This window comes from Hemicordylus capensis, chromosome 4, assembly GCF_027244095.1.
Source record: "Hemicordylus capensis ecotype Gifberg chromosome 4, rHemCap1.1.pri, whole genome shotgun sequence".
Lineage (NCBI taxonomy): Eukaryota > Metazoa > Chordata > Lepidosauria > Squamata > Cordylidae > Hemicordylus > Hemicordylus capensis.
In genome coordinates this window covers 213,586,592-213,600,581 of record NC_069660.1, presented here as the reverse complement: position 1 = coordinate 213,600,581, position 13,990 = coordinate 213,586,592, and the positions used below count along the sequence as shown (strand labels likewise).

At 44.3% G+C, this 13,990-nt stretch overlaps 1 protein-coding gene across 11 annotated transcripts in view; it reads right to left on the bottom strand.

Annotated features, from left to right (window-relative positions):
• Nucleotides 1–13,990, bottom strand: part of PHACTR1 (phosphatase and actin regulator 1) — a 451,342-nt gene that overhangs the window by 160,136 nt on the left and 277,216 nt on the right. The gene's annotated exons all lie outside the window — the stretch shown is intronic.

Below are 13,990 nucleotides of genomic sequence, written 5' to 3'. Positions count from 1 at the left end.
TTAGAAATCTGAAACCTCGGGTATGTCGCCATGCAGAACCACTTTTGCATGCATTCAGGCGTAACACTTCGGGAACCTCTAGCCCATTGAACTGCAATTCTGTGTTATGTGCAAATGTGTCCAACAACTTAGCTCTCTGAAATGGATCTCTTAACCACTACGCTACCTTAGCTTAAGATCATCCTTTGTTCGCATGAACCAATTATAGCCAAGAAACTGAATTTCACAAACAGCCATAATATGAGTATGCATATTTGTGTAAGGGTCACAGATCTTTTTACATTTGGCACAGCACTTGTGGTTGTCCCTGCCCCAAACACTTCTTTGCCAGCACAGTAGCTCATAAAACCATATCCTAAATCAAAATTTCCATTTTGTGATGTGGGAACTAAAATAGATAATTGAAACTGGCCCTAGATCTAGACATTATTAGGAACATAAGACCAGCATATATTTACAAAACAAAAAACAAAAAACAACAACACAAAAAAACCACTTAAGTGATACAATTTGGTCATATGGATTTTTAAAAATATATAAACAGTGCTATCTATCTGAGCATGGGTTGTGAAGGGCCTTCACTGCATTAAGCTAATTAAAGTGTGAATAGTTTCTTGAAAAGGTTAAATCCTACATAAGAGACTGAGTAGTTTTAGTTTATCTTGAAAACCTTTGCTCATGGCATGTTGAATGATGCTGCTGGTTACATTAACTTCAGGGGAAATACTGCTAAAGTTAAATTTTACTTTCCAGCTACTTAACATAATTATATTTATTCAATCCCCAAGCTAGATCTGATATCTGATTTATATGCTAGAATGTATTTTGATCAGTTACTTGTGATAATTTTCCATCTGAGGGCAATTACATAGCATCCAGATCCTATAGATTAGCATAGCTACTACATCATCAAGAGGCCTCAAAACGATGCACTATCAATTTCTATTGCATTAAAAAAATATTCTACACTACTGGGCAGGTACATAGGGAACTGCCAAATACTGAGTCAGACCATTGGTCTATCTAGCTCAGTATTGTCTTCACACACTGGCAGCGGCTTCTCCAAGGTTGCAGGCAAGAATCTCTCTCAGACCTATCTTGGGGAAGCCAGAGAGGGAGCTTGAAACCTTCTGCTCTTCCCAGAGTGGCACCATCCCCTGAGGGGAATATCTTGCAGTGCTCACACTTCTAGTCTCCCATTCATATGCAACCAGGGCAGACCCTGCTTAGCTATGGGGACAAGTCATGCTTGCTACCACAAGACCAGCTCTCCTCTCCAGAATTCTAGTGGGTAAAATGCCTGCACATATTCACATAGGTGAATCCTCCTACTCCTGCTATGCCATACTTCTGTCCCACTGAGGATCACACAACAGCTTTACACAACCTTTCTGCACTGCATCTGGCAATGGCATCTCTTGCCTATTGCAGCTGGTAGTTTCATGGTGCAATGCCACTGAAGCATCCTCAGGCTTATACTTGTAACAGCCACAGGTTGCCAACTTATTTGGCACTGCATTTGTTGATTAAATTTAATTGATTTCAAGTAAATTTTTACCAACAGAGCAGTCCACAGAACAATGTCCTAAATATAAATGTGAGTTGTTCCACTTATATAGAGCTAGAATAAATTTTATATCTCAAAGGTAAAACAACTTGTTCACTGAATGTCTCATCAACTAATTGGCATATTTTAGTTTGACTATAACTAAGATCACACCGACAAAGATTAGAATTGTTTGGCAATGGTTTTCCCCAAGACACACTATGGATGCGAAAGCTGGACTTTGAAGGAGCAAGATAGAAAAAGCATTGATGCTTTTGAACTTTGGTGCTGGAGAAGACTTTTGAGGATACCATGGACAGCTAGGAAAACAAACAAATGGATCATAGAACAAATCAATCCAGAATTTTCATTCGAGGCACAAATGACCAGGCTCAAACTATCATACTTCAGACACATTATGTGAAGATTCAGCTCCCTTGAGAAGGTCATAATGCTGGGAAAAGTTGAAGGAAAGAGAAGAAGAGAATGAGCTGCAGCAAGGTGGATAGACTTGATTACGACACCAATGAATGCACCACTGAGAGACCTTAAATGCCAAGTTGAAGACAGATCATCCTGGAGAGAATCTATCCATGTGGTTGCTAAGAGTCGACACTGACTTGACAGCACTTAATCAATCAATCAATAATTAAGATCATTTGCATATATTTCTCAAGAAGCCTCCCTTTGTGGCAATGATGGATATGTTCTACAAAACTGATATTCTAAAATTGCTACCAACATATGAACAAAAATTGAATCAGCTACTGAAAAATGTTAATATATGGAGGTGTGCATTTAAAACAGTCTAATACTGCACACTATGAAGTTTAGTTTTGATTTTTGCATTTCCCCCCGATATATCTAACTGCATACTATCATGGATGGGATATAAAACTGGAGCACACTGTTTCAGCACTGAGCATCAAAAATACTTGAACCTATAGACTATGTTTACTTTCCTCCCTAATTTCTAATCCCCTTCAAAGGGGGAAAAGTGGGATGCATTTCCCTCAAGGGATTGATGGAAATTATATTTTTCCTAATACATTTATCAGTACACCAAAGGATTAGCCATAAATACATGCTAGCTCTCATTACAGCATCTCCCGGGGTTGCTCTTGATTTACTTTGAAAATTAAAGTGCTACCCATATCAAGATTCAAGATATCAGATACTAACTCAGTCCTGATCTTTTTTATCACACAGAGTTTGAAAGAGCATTCTGCCTTTTCTTCTACATGCTCTATGGGAGTCATGTAGATTATTTTTATTCCCTTTGTTCTGTGTGTGTTTCCAAAAGTGCTGTAGGAAATGGATTTCTAAAGATGTATGATTCTCACTGGAGCTGTCTTGCGGGAGACTTTCAGGGATGACTGATAAAGAACATGAACAGGAGATTATTTTTTTCTCTGCAATCACATCACTTTGACAATAGCTGCTCCATAGTAAAAAGGGTGGGGGGAGCAACAAAGCCAGTAGAATATTTTTCTGCCATAAAGCAGAAAGATGAAATTAAGCCCCAATTACAAGCCCTGCTACATCAGGCCCAAGCCCTATCTTGTCCAGCATCCTGTTTCGCACAGTGGCCCACCAGATGCCTCTGAGAAGCCCATAGGCAAGAGGTGAGGGCATGCCCTCTCTTTTGCTGTTGCTCCCCTGCAACTGGTATTTAGAGACATCTTGCCTCTGAGGCTGGAGGTGGCCTATAGCCACAAGACTAGTAGCCACGGATAGACCTGTCCTCCATGAATTTGTCTAAGCCCTTTTTAAAGCCATTCAAGTTAGTGGCCATCACCACATCCCACGGCAGAGAATTCCATAGATTAATTATGCACTGTGTGGAAAAGTACTTCCTTTTGTTGGTCCTAACATCCCCAGCCTTCCGTTTCATGGGATGACCCCTGGTTCTAGAGTTGTGAGAGAGGGAGAAAGTTTTCTCTGTCCACTTGCTCTACTCCATGAATAATTTTATACATCTCTATCATGTCTCCCCATAGTTTCCTCTTTTTCAAACTAAAAAGCCGCAGATGCTGTAGCCTTGCCTCATAACGAAGGTGCTCCAGGTCCCTGATCATCTTGGTTGCCCTCCTCTGCACCTTTTCCAGTTCTACAATGTCCTTCTTGAGATACTGTGACCAGAACTGCACGCAGTATTCCAAAAGTGGCCGCACCATAGGTTTGTATTAAAGGCATTATAATATTAGCATTTTCATTTTCAATCCCCTTCCTAACGATCCCTAGCATGGAATTCACAGCTGCTGCACACAGAGTCAACACTTTCAAAAAGCTGTTCACCATGACCCCAAGATCTCTCTCCTGGTCAGTCACTGATGGTTCAGACCCCATCAATGTATATGTGAAGCTGGGATTTTTGCCCCAGTATACATCACTTTACACTTGCTTACACTGAACCAGCCTCCAATGGATTATGGACACTGCTGCATAGAACCTGGCAACGCTGTATGTAATAGCGGACTTAGAGTCAGAAACCACCATAGAGACATAGATACAGCTCAAACATCCTGGGTACTTGCATAGCAATGGATGGATATAGGAAGAGTGAATGTCTCTGTAATACAAACAGCGAAGTAGGACATGCTCAGTTGTTTCAGTCTGCCCAGAGCTGCAGGGGCATTGTCGCTCTGTGAGTGGGATCCTTCTGAAATGGCCTTCAAGCACAGCTAAGGGGAGGGCGTGACAACGTGCCAAGGTTAACGCAACTTCTAGATCATTTATTAACAAGTTAAAGAGCAGTGGTCCCAGTACAGATCCCTGAGGGACCTTACTTCCCTACATTGTGAAAACTATCAATTTGTTCCTATCCTCTGTTTCCTGCCCTTCAACCAGTTACCAATCCACACATCCACAATGTATTTACATTCATGAAAAAACACGGACAAAACCCAAGCAGACATTTGACCCAATGCAGTGTTCATATGGGAGCTGCAAATGCTCTGTGTGAGCAGGGAATGCCCACTTCCCTTCAACACTTTATTAGTTGATTACATGTATATATCCACTCTCTGCTGATCTATCCAAAGCAGCTTACAATGTAAAATAAGCTTACAGCCACTACTGAAGATAGAGGACGCTTGAAGGGAAAGCTCCTAGGTTCATGGCAGCATTTACACCTGGATACCAGTTGTGGGCAATTATGCTACAAATGGGCAAGTACTCAAGAGGGAAACCCTAGGAAGCTAAGGGTGAGCTAAAAAAATCCCTATTCCCCACAGGAGGGAGAAGGCGGCAGGAGCGGAGGGGTGGGGGAGAACACCGAGCAAATGAGGCCTAAAATGGAGGCTGCAGCAGGCCTAAAAGAAGGGCTTGCAGCAAAAAACAAACAAAAAGCTGGAGCTGATTTGCAAAGAAATAAGTGGCAATCAGAATGTTATAGTTGATAAACCTCAAGAGCTCCTGGGACCCGTAAACAAACAATTAGATCAAATCACAAAAATTAATTTTCGGAGTGTCGGAGAGGAGAGCTGGTCTTGTGGTAGCAAGCATGACTTGTCCCCTTAGATAAGCAGCGTCTGCCCTGGTGGCATCTGAATGGGAGACTAGAAGTGTGAGCACTGTAAGATATTCCCCTCAGGAGATGAAGCCGCTCCGGGAAGAGCAGAAGGTTTCGAGTTCCCTCCCTAACTTCTCCAAGATAGGGCTGAGAGAGATTCCTGCCTGCAACCTTGGAGAAGCCACTGACAGCAATACTGAGCTAGATAGACCAACGGTCTGACTCAGTATATGGCAGCTTCCTATGTTCCTAACTGATGTGGCTGAAGCAGCAACTGAGGCGATGGACCTAGGCCTGTGCCTTAATGCAGAAGTGGCAGGAGCTAGGAGAAAGGAAAAAGAAATGCAAATTTTAAAAAAGTCATACATTGACTTTATGGATGACAAGCTGAGGAGAAATTCCTTGCATTTCAGAGGGTTTGCAGAGCAAAGCAAGGAAGCAGATTTGCAAGGATTCTTGTTGAGATGACTGGCAGGTGCCCTGCGACTAGAAGATCTTTCCCAGGAGACAATGGCATGCAGAAGAGCCTTCAAGAGACAGCACAGAGGCCATGACCAAAGCAGGACATAAATACAGACAGGGCTTCCCATTTAGATTTAATGATCTTATACAAGGGAGAATTATTGTCAACAAGGGATGTCCAGCAGGGCTGCACAATGTTGAAGGCAGTCGGGATCCCAGTCCCAGATCACCTTTGCCGAAAGGCAGAAGAGAAAAAAATGAAGTGACAACCCAGGCCGATGGAAGACACGTCAGAAGTGCAAAGACTGAACATTCACCATTATAATTTCCTATTGTTCACTCTGTTGTAAAAAACAAGAAATTCAGGTTTGTGTTTTAGTTCAAGTTCAGTTGAACATTATGAGATGAAGCCAGAGTCATTTTCCAGAAAAATCCCACCACAAAAGGACAGAGATGAAATGTTTCAGAGGGCCACTGAAGCCAAATGGATCAAAGGTTAAAGAGGGGCGGGGGCGGAATAGGGTGGTGGTTACTCCTGTCATCAGCGATTAGGTTTCTGGCTTTCCAATTCAAAATGTTCACCCTAGATCAGAGGGGTAAAATGTTTATAAGAAAGAAGCAAAATTTATTTGTTCTCCTATGGGTAATGATTTCAGAAAGGTTTTATTTGAATTGCATGGGGCTCGGCTACTACATTAATAGATCAAGGGTAATGAAAATTATATACTAATTGTATAGTATATACACATACTATGATGCCAAATATTGTTTTGTTGTAGGAAACATATAAAGGGGCAACCTCAAAACTGCTTTTAAAATCCAAGTTGTACCCAATGCAATTCATAGCACCTGAGGCTGTTAAAGGTAGAGAAGTAGCTACCCTTATATCTAAAACCTGTCAATTTACTCACCAAAAATGTAGCAAAAGACCAAAAAGGAAGAACTGATTATCAAAGGGGAAGGCGTTCTTAAAAACATAATCTCTGTGTTATATAAATAGTTTGCTAAATCAGCTTAGCACACCTCACACATACATCAGAAAATGGGAGGCAGTCATTAGGGATGTGCACAAACAGGTTCATGTACTCCCGGGAGGCGTGTGTGTGGGTGTTTACCTTTTAAGGAGCAGGAAGGGTGCCCCCCCCGCTGGCGCTGTCCCCAAAATGCTGGCGTGGGGCTGCTGTGTACCTCCTTGCAGCCCCGGTCAGTGTCATACCAGAAGTAGCCGGTGCACGTGCACATACGCACCAGCCACTTCCGGTACAACACTGACCGGGGTTGCAATGGGGTACAGAGCAGCCCCATGCCAGCATTTTGGGGGGACAATGCCGGTGGGAGGCAAGCTGCGGGGGGGGGCATGGGCACCCTCCCTGCTCCTTAAAAGGTAACCCCCGCCTTACTGATCCAAACACTGGACCTCTGAACTGGTTTTGTAGTCTGTAAAAGAACCGCCAAACTGGTTTGTGCACATCCCTAGCAGACATAGGTCACCTGCTGCAGGTAGAATTATCTGAATTACATAGACCAAAAAGTGGTGGTGGGGGAACCTTATGACAAGCTGGAAAGGTTGAAATGCATGTTTATTTTGTAATGGATACACTGTAAAGTGCATATCCAAAAATGTGGAAACAACTGTTGGGCAGGAGAGGGAGGGTGTGGGGTTGTGGGTATTGGGCTGCTGTAAAAAGATGTCAGATACGTAGGAGAGACAAGTAGAGAACACCTTCTTCGGTATGATCCCCATTGCACATTAAGGTCATCTGAGGAGGTCTGTCTTCAGTTGCCACCAACACGTCTGGTGGCAACTCAGAGGCGGGCCTTCTCTGTGGCTGCTCCTGAGCTGTGGAATGCACTCCTGGCAAAAATCTGCAATCTGAGTTCATTATTGGCTTTCAGGAGACCCCTTAAGACCTATCTGTATGACCTGGCCTTCCAGGGTTTTTAAACGGTAAAGTTTTAAAAACTGTTTTGATAGTTTTAATAATGGCTTTATGTTGTTTTTACATTTTTCGATTTTAACAGTTAACTGATTTTAGTAGGGGTGTGTCCGAACCGGTCTGGAAGCCATTGTAAAGGCCTCCGGACTTTCCAGACCGGTTCGGATCTGGCTGGTCCGGGTCCGGGTGGGGGGGTTCCTTTAAGGGCGGGGAGGGTTTACTTACCCCCCCGCCACTTGCCCCCGTCCAGCGCGCGTATTTAATGTAATAATTGGGGCAGCAGGATACTTCCCTGCTGCCCCTTGTCCCTCTGCAATGCCCCAGCTTTGACTCACAGTTTTGAAAATAAATTACTGCTGCCCAGTGCCAATAATGAAGTTGAAGAAGAAGCCGGCCTCCACTTCGGCGCCTCTCCGCCCGGCGGCTCCCCCAGGAGCCGCCGCCGCCTCCCAGCAGCCACTGAGAGCGGCTCTGCCATGGAGGACGCGCCGCGGCAACCCTCACTTCCGGCTTCCATGCAACTTCCCCCGCACACAGAGTGGCAGAATGCAGCCACTCTGTATGTGGGGGAAAGTCGCATGGTAGCCGGAAGTGAGGGTTGCTGCGGCGCCGCGGAGCGTCCTCCATGGCAGAGCCGCTCTCAGTGGCTGCTGGGAGGCGGCGGCGGCTCCTGGGGGAGCCGCCGGGCGGAGAGGCGCCGAAGTGGAGGCCGGCTTCTTCTTCAACTTCATTATTGGCACTGGGCAGCAGTAATTTATTTTCAAAACTGTGAGTCAAAGCTGGGGCATTGCAGAGGGGCAAGGGGCAGCAGGGAAGTATCCTGCTGCCCCAATTATTACATTAAATACGCGCGCTGGACAGGGGCAAGTGGCGGGGGGGTAAGTAAACCCTCCCCGCCCTTAAAGGAACCCACCCCACAGTGCCGGACCGCAGCTCTGCGGTTCTGTGCACACCCCTAGATTTTAGTGTTTTAATGTAAACCACCCTGAGCTATTTTTGGAAGGGCAGTATAGAAATCAAATCAAATCAAATCAAATCAATAATAAGTATAAGTAAAGAGAGACAAAAACTTACAACTAATGGATACGATATAAAAAAAAAAGGATGGGGAAAGAAGAGGAAAATAGCAAATTCAGCTATCATTCTTACATCATGTTACATAATGACCTGCTGGGATGGCCACTAAGGAAGACAGGTCTAGCAGAGATGGAGTCACATGGCAGCTAGTCTCGGCCAAGCCAATCAAGAAGGCTTCATTGTTTCACCTGTTCTTTCTGATATCATCAGAAGGAAGGGCTAATGGAGTCAGTTATGGCGGTGGAGTAGAGGATGCATCTATGCATCCCTATTGCACATGCAGAACACTCTCCAGCACTAAAAAGAACGGAACAGCACCTGCTTGCACCAAGCTCTGCATGTGCACATAAGCCTTGTTAGAATGTGGGGCTGGAATCATCGAGATCAAGGGCCACAGTGTAAAAATCTTTTTGAGGTGTGGCAAACACTAGAAAGAACTCTATAACCAATAGTAACCTATTACCAGCTATGCTTATTCTGCCTGGCTCCCAGGAGCCTCCCCGTTTGCAGTTGTGCCTCCGGGCTTGGAGACTGCGCTTTGGATATGCTCAGGAGCTGCACAGTAACGTGAGCTCTCAGTTTATGGTACACATGGGGAACAGGTCACTTAGTTGGCAATGGGCTAGTCACCTCTAGATTTGGCTGCAAACAAAGCTAGTTGGAACGGGGATCCAGATGCATGCCCCCTCTTCCCTTTGGGGAACGGAAGCCCCAGCTAAGCAGGAAGAATGATCAGGTACAATGCATTCTGTGGAGGTCCAGCCTGGCACTGCTAATCAGCAAAGTAGGACAGTAGGAATTTGCCTTCAGGGCATGTTTTGGGATATAAGTATCCCCACTTCCATAACCCAGTGTGCTCCCCCGTGTATTTCACTCGAGACTCCAACAATCAGCCTTCATGCTCTCCCGTGCTTTTCACTGGAGACTCCAGCAAGAACCCCAGCAAGCAACAACCCTGTGAAGTAGGTTAGGCTGAGAGAGAAGTGACTGGCCCAGAGTCACCCAGCTAGTATCATGGCTGAATGGGGATTTGAACTTGGGTCTCCCCAGTCCTAGTCCAGCACTCTAACCACTACACCACACTGGCACGTGACCACACTTTAGAAACGTCAAGAGGTAAATTGTTTTTACTAGACTTTGGATAGTTCTGAAAGGAGTGATAAAGCAACATTGTCTTCCTTTTGTTTATATTAGCAACAGCTTTACAGCCTACAACTTTACACCTACAGAGCAAGGTGAAGTTGCTAATATATACTAGAGCAGAGAATGTGGACTCCAAAGCAAATGTCAGCTTCTCTATAATTGGCAAATGTTTTTTATTCTTGATGCTTTTCCTCAGGAAAAGCAGCACATTAAAATCCAGCCATGTTAGTTTAAGAAAATACACACATTGCATAAATTGGCTGACATGATGTGTGCAATGCAATGCTAGCATTGCTCATCAACCACATATTGCACAATGCTGCCTGTCATATGCATAGAGAGCCAACGTGGTGTAGTGGTTAGAGTGCTGGACTAGGACCGGGGAGACCCAAGTTCAAATCCCCATTCAGCCATGATACTTGCTGGGTGACTCTGGGCCAGTCACTTCTCTCTCAGCCTAACCTACTTCACAGGGTTGTTGTGAGGAGAAACTCAAGTATGTAATACACCACTCTGGGCTCCTTGGAGGAAGAGTGGGATAGAAATGTAACAACAACAACAACAATAATACCACCACCTACAAGAAAGAACAAGTCAAGAACTGAGCAGAAAAATGGAAAAATAAGCAACTGCATGGTCAATATTTGCACAATATAACTGGAAAATCAAACATCACCAAGACCTGGCAATGGCTTAAGAATGGCAACTTGAAGAAACAAACAGAGGGTTTAATACTGGCTGCACAAGAACAGGCACTAAGAACAAATGCAATAAGAGCAAAAGTAGAAAAATCCACCACAGACAGCAAGTGCCGCCTTTGTAAAGAAGCAGATGAAACAGTGGACCACCTAATCAGCTGTTGTAAAAAGATCGCACAGACTGACTACAAACAAAGGCATGACAAGGTAGCAGGGATGATTCACTGGAACATCTGCAAAAAATACAAGCTACCTGTAGCCAAAAACTGGTGGGACCATAAAATTTAAAAAGTTGTAGAAAATGAAGATGCAAAAATATTATGGGACTTCCGACTACAAACAAACAAACATCTGCCACACAATACACCAGATATAACTGTAGTCGAGAAGAAAGAAAAACAAGTCAAAATAATTGTCATAGCAATGCCAGGGGATAGCAGAATAGAAGAAAAAGAAATAGAAAAAAATCACAAAATACAAAGATCTACAAACTGAAATTGAAAGGCTGTGGCAGAAGAAGACCAAAATAATCCCAGTGGTAACTGGTGCCCTAGGTGCAATTCCAAAACAACCTGAAGAGCACCTCAACACCATAGGGGCCACAGAAATCACCATCAGCCAATTACAAAAAGCAGCATTACTGGGAACAGCCTATATTCTGCAACGATATCTATAATAATAACAGCAACAACACTGATAATAAAATTCAGCCATCCCAGGTCCTTGGGAAGGACTCAATGTCTGGATAAAACAAACTATTCAATAACACCTGTTTGACTGTGTAAATAAATAAATAAATAAATAATAGCAGAGCCAGCTGATAGGCAACGCCAGTGTTGCATTGTGCAAAAGGTCAGCTTTTTTAAAGAAAGTGATTTTCAGTGAAGGAGAGAATTCCACACTAAATGTGATGGGAACTGAAATGGTTACATAAATTTCTGTATGGCCACTGGTTTTGAGTTTGTTGTTATTTTAGATACTTTAAGGCATGCCCGCCTGGGTGTCTGACTCCTTAATGCTAAACTGGAAGTGTTGGAAGCAGTGCTTGAGGGGAAAAAGTTATGATGGGGCACAGGAGTTTTGCACATCAACATTTCACTCCACTGGACTAGGGGCTGTTCTCCACATTAGCAGAATGAAATGCCAGAATTCTCCATGGTACTGCTTCAGTCTGCAGAAGGAAGTCATACTTTTGAATGCTCGCACATGTTAAAAAAGCTCAGAGTATGCAGTAAAACTAGCACATTGGAAATATTATTTTTATATAGCATCATTGATATGTGATTAGTACATTATTGATGCTATATAAAACCCTTTAAAACATAACAGCAGCAAAAAAATCAGACCCTACTCTGAGAAGCTGACAAGCTAGATTTTGACAGAGGGAGAGTGTGGTGGAAACCCAGAGTAAGTGAAGATTTTATTCTTAACCTTGCTGCCTTGCAGTCAACCAGTTTCCATTAAAAAAAAGGGGGGGGGGTCCAAACTCTCAAAAAATCCCTGTTGAACTACTGCTATCATGCAAATAGTTCTAGGCTATTGTGTTCCTAACAGACAAGAACAGTTAGGGTGGTTTTATAACCCTACGCTAGTGAACAGCAAAGCAATAAAGACAGTTAGCAGTTAGAGGGAGATCTGAACAATTTGTAATGTATATATTTTCAAAGGGAGAATAATCTTAGGGATTATGAATAATAATCAAAGGGAGAATAAACAAAGGGATGTGCACGGAGCCGGTTTGAAAGACTTGACGTGTGCACGTGCAGCGGCAACTTCCAGTCACTTTTGGTCCGAAAAGGCACCAGGGCAGCAAGGAGGTACGCTGCTGCCCTGCTGGACCATTTTAAAAGGCAGCACCAGCGGGAGAAATGCAGTGGGCAGGGTAAGAGCACCCTCCCCCATCCTTTAAAAGATCCCTCTGCTTCAAACCAGCATTCCGTGCACACCACTGGTAATCATGCCTTCTTCACAGCAGCAGCTCTTGGTACAAAACGGAGATCTTTTTAGCACCTAGTGTTGGGTTGCCACATTACCTGGTTGCTTGTGTGGCCCTGTGGAGTCTGGAGAAGGGTGTAACATCCCTTCTTTGGAGCTTTCGCTCCCTTCAGGGTGTAGCAGGGATGAGAAGAGTCCAGGATGGTTGGAGCCCAGTGGGGTTGAGACTGAGAGCAAGGCAGGGAGAGCTGCAGGAAACAGCTCCAGGGAGACAGCTAGGTTGGGTGGGGTGGGGCAGGAAACAGGAAACAAGGTCAGGAAGGGGGTGGGGCTGGAAGTAGACAGCCCTGCCAGCTCTGCACTGGGGCATTTAAAGACAAAGCAGCCAATGAGGGGCTGCTTCTGAGTATGAGAGCCGGATGTTCCCCAGGAGAGAGAACCAGCTGAATGCAGCAAGCCTGGAGGAGGACTCAGGTGACAAGCTAACCTCCTCCCCTGGCTGATCCCGAGGCTGACCCCTTTTTTGTGTGCCTACCCAGACATTCTTGAGTTCAAGAAGGGCCAGGAGCCCACCTTGTCTCCTGGGAATTTGACACCTAGCACAAACCAGCCTAGGTGAACCTGTGTTAACACCTCCTCCACTCAATCCTACAAGTGGCAGATTGGGGCTTTCCCATTACAGTAAGTCCAGGAAGATCTTTTCTCTCTTACACACAACTTAATATACAACCTGAAGAAAAGTTCTTCAGCTTGCTCATTCTTTTGAGACACTTGCAGTATGCTGCTAAATACCACTTGCTGGGGACTAGGGATGTGCACAAGCCAGTTCAGCACCTCCTCTGGGAAGCACTGAACTACTGTGCCAGCCATATGCATGCCAACGCTGCATGCAGGCTGCAGAGAACAGAGCCGCAGCCATGCACTATCTTTTGGAGAGTGGGCGCCACTCCTGGAAAAGTGCAGGGTGGCAGACGAGCAGGTAAGGAGCGGCTTAGCTGCTTTTTAAGGGAACTGCTCCCCACCCCACCGGCAGCTGCCCGAGCCATCCATGCACTTCCCTACCGGGGACCAAGAGGGATGTTTACATGACCTGTTTATAGGCTTCCTGAAGGCATTTGGTGGGCTACTGTGGTAAGAAGGCGTATGTTGGGTTAGATGGACCTTTGGGATCTTGATTCTTATAACACGTTAGATAGTCCCAGTAAAGGCATTATCCTACTGTTACTTTTGCATTTTTCTAACGGACCAACACTACTACCTGCAATTTTTGTATGCTAATGATGTCTCCAACTCTTATGCAAATAAATGTTGCTGGAGAAAATCCAATTACCATCTTGGCTTGTCTCTCTGGAAAGTGGAAATTTCCTTTGGAGCAATTTCCAGGATACTTAAGGCTGAGTTAGCAGCACATATTTATTTATTTATTTGATTTATATACCGCCCTTCCAAAACGGCTCAGGGTGGTTTACAACAGGATAAAACAATTAAAACCAGTTAACAACTAAAATCAAAACTATAAAAACAGAACAAAATTAATTAAACATTCAAACAGCTAAAAACCCTGGAAAACAAGGGCAGCCATTTAAAACAGTTTACGCTAAAAAACCCTGGAAGGCCAGGCCACTTAACTAATGGGGCAGGCTTCTGCTGTCTAATAAAAAAGACAGAAAATATTTAA